Genomic DNA, 16,500 nt, shown 5'->3' with positions numbered 1-16,500 from the left:
CCAACAGCCTGTGTGCCCATAGCCTTAATATTTCTGCCTCCTCTCGACAGCCAGGAAAGTACCAGATATTTCTAAACAATAGAAACAAATACTCGGAGTTTCCAACTTATTAAGGGTGTATATGTGATTTATGAGCTTTTGCGTCACAGCAGCCACTGATCTGCATTCCTGTTGCCCCAGCAGCCCTGGCTGAGCAAAACACACCCTGATCAGCTTTGTACGATATATAATGTAATCACAGCCTCCCTGTAGCTGATATAGAATTAGACCAACTGCATAGTGGCCTGTAAAAGGGTGGTTCATCTTTAAGTTAACTTTTAGTATGTTATAGAATGGCTAATTCCAAACAACGTTTCAGTTGTCTGCCTTCTTTTTCTTAATAGTTTTTGCATATTTTCCCTTCTGTTTCTGACTCTTTCCAACTTTTAAATGGGGGTCACTGACCCAAAGTAAAACAAATGCTCTGTAAGGCTACAAATGTATTGTTATTGATACTTTTTATTACTCCTCTTTCCATTCAGGCCTTTCCTATTCATATTCTAGTCTCTTATTCTTCAAATCAGTGCCTGGTTGTTAGGGGAATTAGGACCATAGTAACTAGATGGCTGAAATTGAGCTGCTGAATAAAAAGCTAAATAAGTCAAAAACCACAAATAATAAAAAATGAAAACCAATTACAAATTGTCTCAGAATATCCCTCTCTACATCATACTAACAGTTCATTTAAAGGTGAAACACCCATTTTAATAATTAGCATTTGAATCTACTAATCACACACCTTTGAGTGGTTGATACAGAAACTATGATTGATTTCAGATTTATTTTAATGTTTATAAGTCAAGTTCTGCTATGGAGGTACAGCCCATCTACTGAAAGACCCAACATATTTCAACACAAAGTACACATTTTTTGCATCACAGTATGAGTAACCAGGTGGGGATCTTCTAGGGCAGTCCAACTGGTGGCCTGTGGGCCACATGTGGCCAGTGACCCCCCCTTGTGTGCCCCCCCCACATGAACGTCTGTCTGCTGTGTAAACTTTAAAAGGTATCACTACAGAGATTACCTGGCCCCTGTATTGTTTACACCTCAAATTCAGACTCCTGCATTGTTTACACCTGTGACACCTCTATTATTCACACCCCAAAACCCTGTACTGCTCACACCTGAGACCCAGACTGAAACTGCTCACATTGTTCACCTGTTCACACTGCTAAAGGGGCACCAGCACGGTATATAGTAGTACATCTTAGAGTGGTCCTGATAGGTCTCCCCTGTCACCTGCTCTGTTCTGCCTGCCCTATGCTCCCTGTGTGTGTCATACTATGTCTGCCCTATGTTCCCTGTGTGTGTCATACTCTGCCTGTCCTATGTTCCCTGTGTGTGCCATACTCTGACTGTCCTATGTTCCCTGTGTGTGCCATACTCTGACTGTCCTATGTTCCCTGTGTGTGTCATACTCTGCCTGTCCTATGTTCCCTGTGTGTGTCATACTCTGCCTGTCCTATGTTCCCTGTGTGCCCATTTCCTTTAAGGTTTTATAGACAGACACACCATAAAGCTGTAGATATTCCTATGATATACCCATTGCTGCTAAAGTTGAGGTTTTACTGCTTTACATAATGGTCCCTTTATTCTAATTAGGTTTATTAGCTGTTATATGTATTGTTTTTTTTTTGTTTTAATAATGATGATAACTGCTCTTACTGCTATAAAGAACTTTTTCGTGCCAAGAGTAAATGTGGTTGCTGAAAGATATAAATTCCGCCAACGTGGACAGCGTAATGGCAAATCCACAGAACAATTTGTAGCAGCTTTGAGAGAGCTGGTTGTTACCTGTGAGTTTGGGAATCTAACAGATGAAATGCTAAGAGACCAAATAGTGGGAAAAAAAACTCACCTCGCATTAGAGAGAGACTGCTCATAAAGTAGGATTTAACCCTTGCAAAGGCTATTACAGTTGCTAGCCAAATTGAAACAGCAGTGGCAGAGGCTAAAACTCTCAGTCAGGGAACTGCTGGGAATGTACAGACTGTGAATTCAGCACTGTGGCCTAATAATGCACAGTCACAGGCAAAATACAGTGCTAAGGAGAGGGATTCACTTACACTGCAAAACCCTGCAGCAAATATAAATAGAAAAAACTGCTTTCGCTGTGGTTCAACACAACACACTGCAAATCATGTTACATGTCCTGCAAAAGCTAAACGGTGCCGCAACTGCACAAAAGTAGGACATTTTGCTAAGATCTGCCGTAGATCTGCTAAAGATGTTCATGAAGTCACTACTACAAATGTTACAGTATTAAGTGTGACTACTGCTCTACATAACGGCCCTTTATTCTAATTAGGTTTATTAGCTGTCATATTTATTGTTTTTTTGTTTTAATAATGATATACCATATTCAATCACACTGCAGCTTCAGATTCTATGTTTTAGTGATCGGTGAATCTGACATGTTTCGCTTCACCGAAAATTTACGAAACGGGAACAATTTTGCCAAATGCATTAAAGTTAATGAGCGTTTTTTCACTCACCGTTTTTCAAACCATTAGACATTGTTGAAACCATGCAACAATTTTTTTACTATTCATTGGGGGAAATATAATAAAATGTGCATGTCGCAATGTAATATTCTTCGTGATGCTTTTATTGCATTGCGAATCTTGCGTGAACATATTTTGTTGCAAGAAACGGTTTGTGATTGTGCCATTTTATTACATACGCTGTGCGCTATCGCAAACTGTAAAATTTGCAAATCGCTGTCCTGTTGTGACATGAGGGGCAAAGTGTTTGCAAAAATGTTTAGCTTTTTTCGCATTGTAAACGGATTGTGAACAATTGTTGCATTAGTTACCAATGTTACATTGCCCCAATGGGTGTTTTTTTTTTTTTTTGCTGTGTAACGTGGCAACATGTTTTGCTTATCCCTAGACTAACTGGTTGCAGTAGGGGTAATAAGGCTGGAATTCTGGGAAAGGATGTTGCATTGCAGGTATAACAACATGGGGAATTGTGGCAAGATTATAGTAAATGAGCCCTTCGGCGCTGAATCAAACCCACATGGATTATCAGACTGTAATGAAATTAAAGGCATACTGTCTTGCTTTTATGGTGTAGTTTTTTTTTTACTAAATAACAAAATGTACAGATCAAATAATTCATTATAACATTTAAAACTTTATTCTTCTGCCAGTAAATATATTGTGTTTAGTTGGTGAGTAGGAGGCATCTCAGGTCATTGTTCCTGATCCTGTGCTTTCAGAAAGAGCTACTGAGATGCCATATGTGGTGTTTATACAAATGGCCTGTAGATGTCACTGTGCCCAGACTTATACTGTGCATACTTCATACAGCTTGAAAGTGAAAGTTACTGTTGTGTAATGGCTGCATGAGTCTCTACTAATAAAGCATTGTTATACTCTACTCATCCTCGGCTACCCAAAACATAACAGATTGATGACGAGATGGCTCTTCTACCTCTGCAGCAGCCTGCACCTTTTCTTCCAAACCCTGGTGAGCCTACCATACCTTTTACTGCTTGGATCTGTATGTTTGAAAATTACATTATTGCTACTGACCAAGGGGAGATTTCTGCTGCTAGAAAGCTTTACTTATTCACTGCCTGGGAGCAGAGGCACAGCGTGTATTCTATACATTACCATTGCCTGAGGAGACTTATGAAACTGCTCTTACTGCTATAAAGAACTTTTTCATGCCAAGAGTAAATGTGGTTGCTGAAAGATATAAATTTCGCCAACGTGGACAACGTAATGGCGAATCCACAGAACAATTTGTAGCAGCTTTGAGAGAGCTGGTTGTTACCTGTGAGTTTGGGAATCTAACAGATGAAATGCTAAGAGACCAAATAGTGGAAAAAACAACCTCACCTCACATTAGAGAGAGAGACTGCTCCTAGAGCAGGATTTAACCCTTGCAAAGGCTATTACAGTTGCTAGCCAAATTGAAACCGCAGTGGCAGAGGCTAAAACTCTCAGTCAGGGAACTGCTGGGAATGTACAGACTGTGAATTCAGCACTGTGGCCTAATAATGCACAGTCACAGGCAAAATACAGTGCTAAGGAGAGGGACCCACCTACACTGCAAAACCGTGCAGCAAATACAAATAGAAAATACTGCTTCCGCTGTGGTTCAACACAACACACTGCAAATCATGTTACATGTCCTGCAAAAGCTAAACGGTGCCGCAAATGCAAAAATTCTATAATCTGATCAGGCCTGTTTATCCTGACTTCTCTCCTGGCTCCTGATCCTGCACTGTCTGACTGGTACTGATCCGGCCTGTTCCCCAAATGCACTTTCTAACCCTAACCCTGTCCCCTTGCCTGCCCAGAACTTCCCCCTTGGTCCTGTCACTTTAAGACCTGGCAGCATCTGAGAAGCGGAGGGCTCCTCCCGAAGTGAAAGGTGGTTGTTAAAGGCAGAAGCACAAGAGACTTGGACCTTGGGGTTTGTTCTGGGTTTTGGGATACCATATGTGACACTAACGCAAACCCAAAAGAATTCTGCACTGAAATCCATTTCTCAAAAGAGCAAACAGATTTTTTTATATTCAATTTTGAAATCTGACATGGGGCTAGACATTTTGGCAATTTCCCAGCTGCCCCAAGTCATGTGACTTGTGCTCTGATAAACTTCAATAACTCTTTACTGCTGTACTGCAAGTTGGAGTGATATCACCACCCTCCCTTCAGCCCCCCCAGCAGCCAAACAAAAGAACAATGGGAAAGTAACCAGATAGCAGCTCCCTAACACAAGATAACAGCTGCCTGGTAGATCTAAGAACAACCCATGTCCCACTGAGACACATTCAGTTACATTGAGAAGGAAAAACAGCAGCTTGCCAGAAAGCATTACTCTTCTAAAGTGCAGGCACAAGTCACATGACTTGGGGCAGCTGGGAAATTGACAAAATGTCTAGCCCCATGTCAGATTTCAAAATTGAATATAAAAAATCTGTTTGCTCTTTTGAGAAATGGATTTCAGTGCAGAGTTCTGCTGGAGTAGCACTATTAACTGAAACGTTTTGGAAAAAACATGTTTTCCGATGACAGGATCCCTTTAAGGATGTCATTGCCCTTCAAAGCTACACAAATATTATTATATGAATATGAAAGTTGAGCTGAAAACTACTGATACAGGATCAAGGTTAAACGGTTTATCTACCCAAATCTACCCAAACCATTCCAAGCACAAAGTCACCTCATTTGACCCTCTCATAAGCAATGACCCCCAGTATTGAACTGTAAGCTGTACGCCCATAGAGAAGAAACACAGATGTGAATAATCATTAGAAAGAGCAGTGGTTGTGCAGTGGAGTTCTATATATTGTACCTGTAAAATGTTGTGCAAATAGCTTTGCAAACGCTAAATATTTTTCCATATAGAGTTTGTTGAGAGCTGTCACTTTATCTCCTAGAGTGGATAATTTGGTGTTTTGTGTGTCCAAGTCCTGCATTAATTCTGTCAGCTTTTGGAGAATGTTTAAGAGTTGATTCTCTACAGTAAGGGGTCTGAGAAAAAGATAAAACAAAGAGGGTAAGTTTCACTAAAATTATTTATAATACATAGCTCAGAAAAAGGACAAAAGAAAACCTTCTGGGCACACCATGCCCAACCCACCATGTTTCTTTCTGCAGGAATATCAAATTCCTTTAGTGTCTTATTACTGGGGTGTCTGGGGCCCACTGGGGCTGCATCTTCAGGAGTCTCCACCCAGTTGCTACTCTTCATCTCAAACCCACCACCAGACACCCCCCATTCCCTTTTACTTGTGAGCTTAATCAGGGTGGGGGTGGAGTGTCAAAGATGGGAGTGGGGAATAGGTCTGGGTTGGCTGGGCCCATTCTGACCCTGAGTTTTTTCCCAGTGTCCCGCCGGCCCAGACTGACCCTGCACCCATTTTTACATAATTGAGTCTCCTCAATCACAACATCTGGAAGAACAAGCTCTGGATTTGGATATAGAGACAATAAGAAAACATAGTAAACAAATACTTGGTGTACCTTAAATCTTTCCCTTTAATAACAAAGTGAAAGGGGTGGTTCACCTTTAATTTAACTTTTAGCATGTAATAGAATGGCTAATTCTAAGCAACTTTTCAACTGGCTTTTGTATATTTCTTTTTTTATAGTTTTTTTATTACTTCTTTTATTTCTTATTTATATTTCCCGCTTTTAAGTTGGGGTCACTGACTCCATCTAAAAACAAATGCTCTGTAAGGCTACAAATGTATTGTTATTGCTACTTTTTATGACTCATCTTTCTATTCAGGCCTCTCCTATTCATATTCCGGTCTCTTATTCAAATCAATGCATGGTTGCTAGGGGAATTAGAACCCACAAATAATAAAAAATGAAAACCAATTGCAAATTGTCACAGAATATCCCTCTCTATATCATACTAACAGTTAATTCAAAGGTGAATAGCACTTTTAAAGAGGAGCGCTACATAGAAGAAGAAGAAAGGTAAACTCTCACTAAATAGATCCACCAATAGTGGTGTCAACCTTAAAAGTTTATTAGAATTCAGCTGTCAAATTGTGTGGTCCAGGAACCTCTTTGTTCTGCTGTCTGGCAATAGCCAACAAAACCTTCCTCTCGGTTATACCTTCCAAGGGGAAATTCTCCTGGGGTCGACCATGGGAAGGTTTGAATATTTTGCCTATACAAAGTTTTTTTTTTTAAGGGGTCAGCATCTTACAACATACATGGTCCCATCACTAGTGCACTTTTACAGACCTTCCACAACTTCCTCTTAAAGGACATGTAAACCTACAATTCCCTCCATTTGCCAGCACCATCACATTTTCCTAAAAGAAATAGTAGCTTTTACCTGGCGGTCTGTAACTCATAAACCTGCAACTGCTTTAATATGTTTCTGGTAACAAATCCTCTCTCTCCTTATACTACTTGATTTTCACCATATGATATAACACTATTTGTAAAGCGGTTTCATACTCACCCCATATTGAATTAATCTCGTCCAATCTCGTCTGCAGTATTTTAGACATTTCTTTCTCCAGCTCTTCTGCACAGCCGATGTTCTGATTATCACAAGTGTAGAAATTGGAGGTCTCGCATTGCACCTGTATAATGATATACAGTGTATAAATATATATTTCTTCTACGTCCCTCCATGTCAGTACACATGGGCATTGCCCCTCCCAGACCTGGAGGTAGGACCTATAACACAGCCAATCAAAATGAATCATGACCTATAAGACCACATGACTTCCTCCTCACCACGGTTATTTTTTGTCCTACTGGACAGGGAGGTAGGATCTCCCTCCTCACTCTTTTTATTTTTTGGTGAATTTTGAGAGAAATCAAACACAGTTTTTGTTTTTTCTTTTGTATTTTTTGTTTATTTTTTACCTCTGTGTGGACACAGAGGGATGGTTCCCAGGTAATGGAGAAGAATTTACCTGATGCCTTAAGACGCATAATCTGTAAATTATCGCTTATTGGGAAGAAATGCAGGTGTGGGCATATCCATGGTCCTAGCCCTGTGCTAAAATAGCCCCCTGCTACATGAGACACAGGTGTGGGCTTCCCACATTGTTACCTGGGAACTTTTTGGACTCCCTTTTTCTTTTGAGTTACGTGAGACTTTACAGAACTTCTGCAAAAGGGCCATGGGTATGCATATGGGCTAGTTATAACAGCCTGAAGCTGGGGAGTATTATTCTTCAGTATCCACTGTGTGTTTTGAAAATGCTAAGTACAGTGGAAAGTCTGCATGCTAATTAGCTAATTATGTCCCTCAGCTGAGAGCTATCAGGGCTTTGGCTGGAGTATCCATCCAGCTAATTAGTCACTATCTGATAAGGTGCAGGTGTGCCTTCGGCCCCGCTGCTATTGCTGTTTGATATTTTAAGCTTTGTATGGGTGAACCTGCATCCTCTGTGCAGACACAGAAGTTATATTGGCTCATGTTACTAATGCACCTCCAGGCATGGCTAGAGGGTGCACTGCTCAAGCAGTATGGCACCTCCTTCCTTTCTTATGAGTCTGTTCCTAACAAGCATTGTTCCACCGGACTGGATATTCCTGCTGACAAGTCTCTATCTGGTAAGCTGCCTGTGTTCCTTTGACTTCTTGTATTATCTGAAGACTTATGTGTGAGCTGGAGTCCTCTGTGCAAAATACAGTATTGGCTCTTGTTGCACAAGGAACTTTCAGTATTGGCTGGTGAATCTCTCTGCTGAAGCAGTGTGGTACCTGAATCCATGATTTATTAGTATCCACGGTGTGTTTGAAACATTCATTACACTGGGAAGTCTGCATGTTAATAAACTAATTATGTCCCTCAGCTGAAAGCTATCAGGGTTCTAGCTGAAGTTTCCATCCTGCGGACTAGTCATTGCTATCAGGTAAGGTGCAGATACTCCTCTGGGCCTTTTTGCGACTGTTGTTTCTATTGTCCTCTGTGCAGACACAGAGATTATATTTGCCTTTTATTACACAGGATGCTTGCAGGGTTGGCTGGAGGCTTGCACTGCTGAAGCAGTATGGTAGCCCCTTCCTTCCTTACAATGAGTCTGCTCAGTGCTGTAACCTGATGTCATTGGGCCCCACAGCAAATTCATTTTAGGGCCCCTAACATATCCAGAGGTTGTGCTTTTTTTCTTTTTTTACCAATATATATTGAAATTGCTCTTAATTTGGGCCTCTTGGGGTCCCTATATCTTTTGGGCCCACCTGCAGCCACAGGGTCTGCTTCCTCTGTAGTTATGCCCCTGAGTCTGCTCCTAAGAAGCAGCCTGCCCCCAAGGATCTGACTGGATTATTCCTACTGTCTAGCCCATATTTTCTGGTTATGTGCCAGTGTTCCTCTGACTTCTTGTATTGATGTCATTTGAGGTCTTCGGTTTGTGAGCCCAAGTTCTCTGTGCAGACACAGTAGGTAAGTGTGCTCTTATTACACCTGGTATTTCCAGGACTGGCTAGGGCTTTGTTAGACTGTAGCAGCATTGTACCCCATTTTTTCCTAGGATGTTTCCACACTTAACAGGCAGTGTTCCGATTTATATGGTGTCTTTTTGCGTGATGTAGGCTTTCTCTTAGATATTCTATTCCCATCTGGTGGTTTCTGTTGGGAGCTCAGTTGTAGTTATACTACATCTACTGAGTTTTGGTGGCTGTTGGTTTCCCTTCTTTAATTGTTGGTAGATTGAAGGGCACTTACTGGTATGTCTGCTGGCACCTTAACAGGCTTGAAGCCAGCTTGTAGTCTATGGCCTTTTGTGTGGCCTTGAGGCTCTCGCCAGGGAGCTGGGTTTGTGTGGCCTCTGGTTTTCATTATGGCTCTTGACTTGGGTTAGAGCCCTTGTTTTGGTCCATGGCTAATGGGCCTGCTGGCCTTTTTCCATGGCCCTCGACTCATGGGTCTGCTGTCCTTTTACCATGGCCCTTGGCTCATGGGTCTGCTGGCCTTTTACCATGGCCCTTGGCTCATGAGTCTGCTGGCCTTTTACCATGGCCCTTGGCTCATGGGTCTGCTGGCCTTTTACAAGGGCCCTTGTTCTGCTGGCCTGTTGCATAAGCCTTTGGCTCATCTGGTCTTTTACCGGTGGCACATTTGTTTGGTTGACCTTTTACCAGGGTTATTATGGCTGCGGGCCTGTTTCCATGACCCTTAACTTGGGTGCTTGCTTGCCTTTTACCAGGATTCTTGGGCTGTTGGCCTTTTTCCGTGGCCCTTGGCTAAGGTGGGCGCTAATTTTTATTATAGTCCTTGGGGGCTTATGGCTGCTAGCCTTTGCTGTGACCTATGGTGCATAGGCCAGTGGCTAGGCAGTGGCGGCTGATAGGCGTGGCTACTGTTCTTGCTGTGGCCCTTTATGGGCATGTCTGTTTGCCTTGCGGCAATCCTTGGCAGGAAAACAGCCGTTGGTTTTGTCTTGTCTACAATCCTTGCAGGCATGGTTCTGGTTACACCAGAACCATTATTGGCTATTTGGTTGGATCTAACATGGGTTGTACCATCAGCTGGTGTTTGCTCTGAGTTTCACAGCCCATAGCTAATTTTGTTGCTGATTGGTATTCAGCAGCTGCGGTTGGTCATATGTTGTTGGCTTATAGCTAATCTTTGCTTCTGCCTTACATGCATTGTTTTTGGTCGTGTATGCCACTGCTTATTATCAATAAGGCTGGCTTGTGGACCAGGGTTTTGCACGTTAAACAACTGGCTTGGGCTCCGTTGTTGCATGTGTGGAAATTGACTTTTGTGTCAGGTGCCAGTGCAGTTGGTGACCTTGTCTTCAAGGGTGGCATTCAGAATAGCTGGCTTATGTACTATTGCTTGTGTATTAGAGTTCCACTCTGGTGTTTTGCATACACTTCAGCTGATGGGCATCTTGGCCTGCCGGTGTGACAATGGCCTTGCACATCTATGTTGGAATACATAATAGCTGGCTGGTCCATCACTAGTTTGCATGTATGGTGGCTGGCTCTCTGCCAGTGGATTGTGCATCATTGCTGGTTGGTATCAGTGTTTGTAGGCTATAAGCTTCTGGCATGCCTGATTTTGGATTGTGACCCCAGCTGTTTGCTGGTTCAGTAGCCTATTGGATTCAGTAGCTTCTATGTATGGTCACAGGTTTGGTTCCATTTTTACATAAACTGTAGCATTGGGCAGCTTGAGATGTAGTGGCCTCTGCTTTTGTGGGTGTTTTCTAGAACTGTAATTGGCTTGGGTCCCATTTGCTTGCTTGTGTAGCAGTTGGCTGGGACAACAGCATATCTTACTGGTAGATGGCCTTAAGTCACATTTGGCTGGTCCAGCAGCTTATCCTTGTCCTGTTGTATGCCCAGTTTAGATTTGGTGGTTGGAGGAGCTACTGGGCTGTACCAGCATGGCTCTACAATGGTTACAATGATATGCTGATTTAGGATAACCCAGAGTTGGTGTTCATCTAGTTAAGTCTTCATTAGATATTATTAGCATTGAGTTGGTGGATCTTGGGCTGATCTCTGGTGTGGAGCACTGGTATGCACTGCTTCCATTAAGCTGCAGGACTAGGCTAATGTGGGCCAAGTCTTTTTAGGGCCACTCAATATTACTGAGGATTGTGTATTTCTCCAGCACTGGTGATAGATGCATCCAAGTTGTGTTTAGTATCTGATCTGATTGGTTTCCTGGTGGTTCTAGGGTGTTTTAGTTCTGAGATGGCCGTTGCCATCATTCTGGTTATGTCCTAGGGAACCTTTTGTTTTAACAGGTGCAGGATTGTTGTTCTTCCCCAGGTGGGGTTTTATGTCGGATAACCATATTGCAGGTGAGGGAACATTTTTAAGCAGAATATGGCTATTGTTAATCTGCAATGATCCTCAAGTGCCGGTCTCTGTAATTTAGTGGTTGGTTTGGAGCTCTTGTTGTTAATCGCTTACCATGTCCTAGGGCATGTTGTTCATGTTCTTGTGCCTTTTATCTACCTTTTTCAGGAGATATACATTTTATCAGCTCCCCTGATGGATGGATGTGATGCTGGCCTTATTACTCAGGGCCTCCTTAGCATATGTTTGGTTATTGCCTTATGTTGGTTATTCCCACCCCTTTTTTTTTGGGGCATGGCTTGGTAGATCTCATGTGTACTGACATTATTATTATTATTATTGACATGTATTTATATAGTGCCAACATATTGCCTAGACATGGAGGGACGAAGAAGAAATAGAGAATGTTACTTACCTACTTGACGTAAATTCCTTTTCTTCTAGTCCCGACATGTCAGTACAGAGTTTTCCATCCCAAGTTATTTATTTTGGTTACTGTACTGCTATGGCAAAAGTATAACTGTGGTGAGTAGGAAGTCTTGTGGTCTTATAAGTCATGATTAATTTTGATTGGCTATGTTATAGGTCCTACCTCCCGGTCTGGGAGGGGCAATGCCCATGTGTACTGACATGTCGGGACTAGAAGAAAATGAATTTACGTCAAGTAGGTAAGTAAAATTCTCCAATTCCTACACATAGGCTTCTGCTTTAGTTTTGTGTGTTCATTATTTGTTAGGCAAATATCATCAAGAGCAGCCGTCATCTAGACCAAAAGCCCATGCCATTGATTGTGCACCGAATTCCTGTAACCAGTTGATTTCTCTTAATCTACAGAATAGAGGTTTCTCATCCACTTTTTTTCATGCGAATGCTGCATACATGTTCCCTTATTACAGAACTACCCTGTATATATACACGTGGTTCTCTATGCAAAGTATCTCTTGGTGGACCCATATAGAAATAAGAAATTATGGCAATGGGAGGAGTAAATATTTGTCGCCATCTGACAATTGCAACACAATTGTGACTCTTTGGGCGCTCATTGATACATGGACTCTGCCATCTGATATGAACACAGTGTTCCCTATTTGTGCTACTACTACATAAGGCTCCAGGGTCTGACTGGTACTGCTGCTTTGGGGGGCCCCACACCTCCCCCGGGCCCACCACCTGAGACACACTAGGCACCTCGTGTTCCCGCCACAGCCGCAGCCCCCCCTGTGACTACCTTTTTTCCTGCTCACAGCTACTGGCGACCGGGAGGGAGGTTAGGGCGCAGCGGGTCTGGGCCAGCCCTGAGTGGGTGATCAAATGATCAAAAGGACAATGGAGCAGGACCAGGGAACAGGGACTTTTCTGCTTTCAAGTGAGGGTCAGGGAACAGAGCAGGAGTGGAAAATGAAGCAGGACCGGGAGAATGGAGCCGGGAATAGAGCAGGCCTGGGTAATGGAGCAGAACCAGGGAATGGAGCAGGACCGGGTAATGGAGCAGGACCAGGGAAAAGAGCAGGACCAGGGAACAGAGCAGGTGTGGGGAATGGAGCCAGACCAGGAGAATGGAGCAGGGAATAGAGCAGGACTGGGTAATGGAGCAGGAGCTGGGAATGGAGCAGGGAACAGAGCAGGACTGGGTAACAGAGCAGGACTGGGTAACAGAGCAGGAGCAGGGAACAAAGCAGGAGCGGGGAATGGAGCAGGACCAGGAGAATGGAGCAGGGAATGGAGCAGGACTGGGTAATAAAGCAGGAGCAGGAGTGGGTAACGAAGCAGGACCGGGAGAATGGAGCAAAACTGGGTAATGGAGCAGGGAATGGAGTAGGACCGGGGAACAGAGCAGGAGCAGGGAATTGAGCAGGATCGCAGATCAGAGTGGGAATATGGCAGCAGGAGAAAGAGTAAAAAGTCAAAATGTACAGCTGAGTGTCTGGACATCAAGAGTAGAAGCATAAAAAGGTAGAAATGAGATAGAAAGAAAATAATGAGAAGATGCTTGAGAAAGAAGGAAGGGGCAGCATAAAAAACACAAAAAGAACAGAGGGGGGAGGAAGTGTCATTGCAAGAGCTCAGAGTTTTGCTAAAATCCAGATATTTTAAGAATATTCAGCACTCATTTGTACAGCAATTAGCATATGACAAAGTTTGATACAAGGTACTTGGTGAAGTAAAATCATAAAAGGCAATGACGTTAGAAAAATGGAAAGGAGTTAATGAAGGACAAGGTTGGTGGGGTCATACTAAAGACAAGCCAAATGTACTGCCCAGATAAGTGGAGAATCCGGGGAAGCTGCCAGTGTGAATGTTTCAGGGAGATTTTGCACAATGTAGATAGGAGAGCGAACTCATTGTTAGGAGAGTTGGGGCATAATAGGCAAGAGGAAAACAAATTGAAAGGTTGGTGGGTCCTTAGTGTCCGACACTGAACTTATATATACAATAATGTATTAGCTGCCACTAAGGCTGAGGATGCTGGGATGTCCCCAGAATGCATTGTGATACTGATTATACCTGAGGGGCTACGAGAAGAACCAGTGCCCAAAAGCCGCACCATTGTTGGCTCCGTAACTATAAAATAAAGGGTATGAGTAAATGTGGATAGTACATAGAGCACTAGAAAATACAATAGAAATTGCAGTGGGACTTTTTTTTTTGTTTAACAAGATTACGAACACTAAGATTAAATGTCCACCTGCAGAATAACCAACATGTAGCAGCCAAGCTTTTGTAAAACACAATAAAAACAAAAAGAATGGCTATTATTTTTATAATTAACATATATTCATAAAGGGATGTGTGAAACAAGTGCTTTACATAACACAACCATTGCATTTACAGAGCCCTTGTGCTGTGTTAAAAACACAACCCCATACAGGCAAAAAGTACACTATTAATGGTCTTTATAAAAAATATATCTATTATATTCAAATGCAATGGCTTAATGTTGTTAACTTGAATGTTCATATATTCTTAGTTTGAATTAAATATTGCTTTTCTTCTGACTCCTTCAAATAGGGGTCACTGACCCCATCGTAAAAACAAATGTATTGTTATTGCTACTTTTTATTCCTCGTCTTTCTATTCAGGCCTCTCCTATTCATATTCCAGTCTCTTGATCAAATCAATGCATGGTTGCTAGGGTAATTTGGACCCTAGCAACCAGATGGCAGAAACTGCAAACTGGAGAGCTGCTGAATAAAAAGCTAAATAAATCATTAACCACAAATAATAAAAAATGAAAACCAATTGCAAATCGTCTCACAATATCACTCTGTACATCATACTAACAGTTAATATAAAGGTGAATAACCCCTTTAAAGAAAAGATTATTGTGTAAATGTCATTTCTAGAATTTCAAACAATTTTTCTGGACTCACAGATTTGTTTCGAACGGAAAAAATTCTCTATGAATATTGACTTTACTTGCTCTACAGGGACACCTAGTGGAGAGAGACAAAAGTTTAATGTTTCTATTTATGTTAACAAGGATTTTAGCCTCAGAATTTAGAATCGGCAAAGCCAGTTGAATGACTAACAAAGCCTTTTCAAAAGAAAAAATACAGCAAGTTCAGTTGATTTGACTACTATAGATAAGGAACGGCAGGGCCAGAAGGGAGGAAGGTAGCCTGTGTGCCATTGCGGGCCAAGTAGGGTGATTAGTGGCAGCTGTGCCCAGCAGGAGTGTGGCCAACCAGGAATTTTCCCGGTATCCCAATAGGCCAGTCCGACACTGCTCACACTGGCCTGTTGCCTGCACATACAATAAGATTTACATGGGCCTCAACTTCAGAGCTGGAGAATTCTGAAAGTACTTTTACTGACTAGGGGTGTAACCATACAAGGGGGCTGGAGAATTTAACATGTATAAATAGAGACACTTAAACACTTAAAAGAGTAGATTGTACCCCTACTAAAACTTCATAAGATATTGAAAGCAGTGATACTCAGAGTTCCCTGTATAACTCAGCCTGCAGCCTTGTGCCTTTATGTGGTCACAGAACAACCCCTCAGTGACTTCTAATATCCTTATCATTTACAGTAGGGGGTACATTATCCCTTATAATACATGAGTGATACTCAGAGTTCCTGTATAACTCAGCCTGCAGCCTTGTGCCTTTATATGGTCACAGAACAACCCCTCAGTGACTTCTAATATCCTTATCATTTACAGTAGGGGTACATTATCCCTTATAATACATGAGTGATACTCAGAGTTCCCTGTATAACTCAGCCTGCAGCCTTGTGCCTTTATATGGTCACAGAACAACCCCTCAGTGACTTCTAATATCCTTATCATTTACAGTAGGGGGTACATTATCCCTTATAATACATGAGTGATACTCAGAGTTCCCTGTATAACTCAGCCTGCAGCCTTGTGCCTTTATATGGTCACAGAACAACCCCTTAGTGACTTCTTCATATAGTTCCAGGGGTACCCAGGGTACAAATAAACACTCACCCCAAATCTCCCCCTAACTGACCTTCAGACTGGGCCCCTTAGCTTATAACAAGGTTACAGATATATAGAAACATTGGGGTAACAGTCATCCTGCTATAGTTCCCCCCTTTTTGTATTTACAGATATATAGAAAAATTGGGGTGACCATCATCCCGTTACAGCAATTAATATCATTGGCCTTAAATCCAAGACCTGTAATAATAATTGTCAAAGCCTTAAGAATGTGTTGTTGAAAAAGGTAGATAACTGGAAATAAAAAAAATAAAATAAAACAGATTGTAGCAATAATATTTTAATAGCAGTTATTAGCCCTGGTGCAATAGTAATGACTGGGCTAAATGATATGACAATAGTAAAACATAAATACACAGACACTCAGTGATAACAAGAGACTCACCTTTCAGGCAGGCAATGCTGTGAATGAGCAGTTAGTAGACGGTATATTAATACCAGAAGTGCTTCAAAGGGAGGGGTTTTGTTTTTGGTTTTGTTTCGTTTTTCAATAAAAGAAATCATTCTTAGCACTGGAAGAATAAGAAACTGAATGCAACTGGGTTTTTTGACAGGTGGAATATGCCAGAGAGAAGAATTGGTATAGGAACATTCACAGAGAAAGGTACAGTATTTGCTCACTAAACCCCAGAAGATCCTGTACATCTATAAGGGCAACCCCTCTAAATGTATCCAATAACCCTGTATAGGTAATTGTGGATGGTGCCCTTTAAATTGTGATTTTCTATGAATTTA

The sequence above is a fragment of the Xenopus laevis genome, chromosome 2L (genome assembly GCF_017654675.1).
Source record: "Xenopus laevis strain J_2021 chromosome 2L, Xenopus_laevis_v10.1, whole genome shotgun sequence".
NCBI lineage: Eukaryota > Metazoa > Chordata > Amphibia > Anura > Pipidae > Xenopus > Xenopus laevis.
This window is presented reverse-complemented; position numbering follows the sequence as displayed.